At 34.1% G+C, this 4,215-nt stretch overlaps 1 non-coding gene across 1 annotated transcript; it reads left to right on the top strand.

Annotated features, from left to right (window-relative positions):
- Positions 1-3,339: 3,339 nt before the first annotated feature.
- Positions 3,340-3,472, top strand: LOC126025450 (small nucleolar RNA SNORA51). Its single transcript, XR_007501455.1, has one exon. It is a non-coding gene; the product is annotated as a small nucleolar RNA SNORA51 (small nucleolar RNA).
- Positions 3,473-4,215: the final 743 nt, after the last annotated feature.

Here is a 4,215-nt window from a genome sequence, read left to right as displayed (position 1 = left end):
CAAACCGAGGAAGTGTCATCTCGAATTATTTGTAAACATTCATAGAATATTTAAATGATATAAATATATTATTTATTAGCCCCCATTTAGGGCTCTTAAAATATCCTTTAATAAAAAAAAAGGACTACCTACCAAAAGTACCAAACCTACAATGGCTACACACAAGGCAAATACCCTACCCACTGTTTAATCATGCTGACCCACTGGGTTGTTATTAATTACACATATTTACTTCACTAAATAAATGTGTGTAAATTTCAGTCATTATTTTTATAAATAATTTACTTGAGCCCAGGGCACAAGTAAAAGAGTTAAGAAGCTTGATATTCATGATGCTAGTCAGGTTATAAGGATTGGTACTTCATATGTTATCCAGAGCTTCACCTGTGATCCCTGAGAACAGAAATATGTGGTTCCTGAGTAAACAAAAATTTTGCTTATTTAGTGACTGTTAACTAAGAATTAACAAAGCTGTTGCCTAAAGAATTCTCAGGGTCATTGTATTTTTAATAAGAGTATTTTAAGAATTATATGCCATTTGGCCTTGTTTTACCCTTACTAGAGTTGTCTGTTTGGGTCACATCATTTAGGAAAAATTATGATAATACAGGAAATAGAATGTAGCTCTCAGATTTAGAGTTTTGTTTCAGGAGAAACAAACAGGTAATGGTCTTTATTTTACAAAATAAATATCTAATGCATTCTACATATTAGCACTCTATAACTTAGAGCACTGTGGTACACAAAGATGCACCATTTGTGTTGGTTTGGTTTGGGGTGACAAAGGAAGATGCTCGGGTGTTACTACTGGCTCTGCACTCAGGAATCTTTTCTGAAAGGTCTTTGGGGATCATAGAGATGCCATGATTCAAAGTCAGGTCAGCTGCATGCATGATAAGTATTGTACCTGCTGTACTATTGCTCCAGCCCCCAACGAAGCACCTTTTGAAATCATATACAATTATTTTGAGATTATATACTGCTGTCATAAGGAAGGAATTAGGAGCAACAACTCTAATTCAAGTCTCCTTAGGATTTCTCTGAGATTAATGACTCATACTGACTTTTCTATTCAAACACAGATATCCATAACTTGAGTTTAATAGAATACTTTCAAACACTTGAATTGTCACATTTTTAATAATATCACCAAAGTAACTTTTTATACCTTTTAGAGGGGTTTAGTAAACAGTGCATCACTGTGGAATATGGAAAAAAAATATTACTACTCATCTTAAGAAGAGGTAAAATCTTACTCATAAAATGCTACAAATTGGATAGATTGGAAGGGGGCATTTTAAGTGAATCTATTTAGAAAATAAGCAATTACCAAAAAATCTTACTCAAGTTTGATATAAAAAGAAATAAATCAAAAAAGAGATAATGATAATGTCCAATAAAAACAAGCTGTTAATTCAAAGGTCCCTAAAGTTATTTAGTTTACTGTTTCCTTTTCCAGAAAATAAATGACTAATTATAGCCTTAGAAATCTATTTTCTTTAGGTAAACAATAAAAGGTGCTCCCGTTTGCACTGGAAACCAGAACTACCCCTGGACTATTAAAGATGGGGCAGAATTACCTCCTTTGTAAAGGATTACCTCTTTAGACTCTGATTACAAAAGTGAGAATACCCCATGAAGAAGGATATTAGCATCTATGTGGTGGACATGGTATGACAGTATGTTTGATATCATGGTATGATAGTATGCCTTTAGAAGACATAATCATGTGCCTTCTCTCATAATAATGTATTCTAATTAAAATAAAAATAATCAAACCCCCAAATGGAAATAAATATTTGATCTATGGAAAGCCACTTCTAGACATTTATCCAATGATTATAAGCACACTAATTTGAAAAGATATTAACTCCATAGTTAATAGCAATATTATTCATGATAACTCAAACTTGGAATCAACTTAAATGTTCATTGTCAGACAACTGGATTAATAAGCTGTAGTACACATATTAATGTAATACTACTCTGTCATTCAACAACATAAAAGTGTATTATTATGGACAAAATAAATGGAACTTGAAGCAATTATGCTAAATGAAATAAGGAATTTGAAGCATTACCAGATGACTTGACTCATATGCAGGATATAAGAAACTGAAGTAAAAGGACTGGTACAATATGAGAAAATTAACTCCTAGATTCAATTAAAACTCTGATAATTTCTAGAGGAAAAGGAGGTGAAAGAATTATAAACATCATTTTGGGGGCTGGAGAGAGCATGGAGGTAGGGCATTCGCCTTGCATTCAGAAGGATGGTGGTTTGAATCCCAGCATCCCTAATTGTCCCCTGAACCTGCCAGGAGCGATTTCTGAGCACAGAGCCAGGAGTAACACCTGAGCGCTGCTGGGTGTGACCGCGCCCCAACAAACAAACAAACAAAATAAAAGAACATCATTTTGGTGATGTTGTTTGAACTTGGTCAGAGTATTGAAGTCTTAAATTGATTCTTCTACAAAGGTTGCACCAGATGGCATTCCCACCAGCAGTGAATAAGAGTTCCTTTCTCTCCACATCCCCACCAGCACTGCTTGTTCTCATTCTTTATGATGTGTGCCAATCTCTGTGGCGTGAGATGATACCTCATAGTTGTTTTGATTTTCATCAAAACAAAAAATCTTATTCACTGCTGGTGGGAATGCCATCTAGTCCAACCTTTGTGGAAAGCGATATGGAGATTCCTCCAAAAGCTGGAAGTTGAGCTCCCATATGATCCAGCTATTCCACTCCTAGGGACATATTGTAGGAACACAAAAATACAATACAAAAATCCCTTTCTCACACCTATATTCATTGCAGCATTGTTTACAATAGCCAGACTCTGAAAACAGCCTAAATACCCTTCAATAGATGAATGGTTAAAGAAACTATGGGACATATACACAATGGAATATTATGCAGCCATCAGAAGAGATGAAGTCATGAATTTTTCCTATACATGGATTTCCTATACATGGAATCTATTATGCTGAGTTTGAAATAATTCAAAGGGAGAGAGATTAACACAGAATGGTCTTACTCATCTATGGGTTTTGAGAAAAATGAAAAACATTTGTATAATGATTCTCAAAGACAAAATAGAAGAGGTCTGGAGGGTCCAGCTCATCACATGAAGCTCACCACAGGGATTGTATAGTGCAGTCACAGAAATAATTACACTGAGAACAATCATAACAAAATGTGACTGAATGAGGGAAGAAGAAAACCTGTCTAGAGTACAGGCCAGTGTGTGGTAGGGAGGAGTGATACTTGGGATATTGGTGATGGAAATGTTGCACTGGTGAAGGATTTTATATATATAAAAATCAAAGAAAAGATAAGGCCTCCCAATTCTTACCACAGTCTGTGTTCTTTACACTGACTGTATAGAAAGAGGAGGTACAGTAAATGCATCCCATAAACACCTCAACCCAGACCCTTTGCCTGGTCTGTATTGTGAATTGGGGGACAAAAAATTGGTTCTTCTGAAAATTTATAATATTATAACCTAATTATTGATAATAAAGTGATGCTTTTAATTCTAGAAGGCTATTAACATGTATATTTGACCAATAAATAACTGTATGAAATAGCATCATTCTTTAGGACAGAGTGATAGTATGCAGGTTAGAGCATTTTTTTTGCCAGGCTCATCCTAGGTTTGATCCCAGGCACTCCATGGTTCCCTCTAAACATAACCAGGAGTGATCCCTAAATTGAACTGATACTTGAACTCAGAGCTAGATGTAAGCCCTGAAGACCTCTGGGTAGCCAAAGCAACTGAACAACAGCAAAAGAAAAAACAAAGATAGAATAATTTATTTACTTTCTGGCACATATGCTAAATGATTAAAATTGAAGTATGCAGATAATTTAATCCTTTTTATACAGATATATAATATTTCTTATTATTTGTCTTTATATGTTTTTGGAAAGATAACATATATAGATATAATTTTTTCACATCAATTAGGAATAAACATTTTTATCCCCAATTGATGCAAACAACTGGATAAAATTTTTCTAAACTGATTATAACTTCTATCACAATGGTTAGATAAAAGCACGTTCAACAAATATGCATTCGCTATGAACAATACATGAATATATGCTTTAAAAATAATAAGGTCTCATATCAGAATGCCTGGCATATGTTATACAATCTCCAGTACAATCTAAAAAGGTCAAGATAATATTAGTACAATTTTATTTTAATG

Source organism: Suncus etruscus, chromosome 12, assembly GCF_024139225.1.
Source record: "Suncus etruscus isolate mSunEtr1 chromosome 12, mSunEtr1.pri.cur, whole genome shotgun sequence".
Classification (NCBI taxonomy): domain Eukaryota; kingdom Metazoa; phylum Chordata; class Mammalia; order Eulipotyphla; family Soricidae; genus Suncus; species Suncus etruscus.
This window is presented reverse-complemented; position numbering and strand designations above follow the sequence as displayed.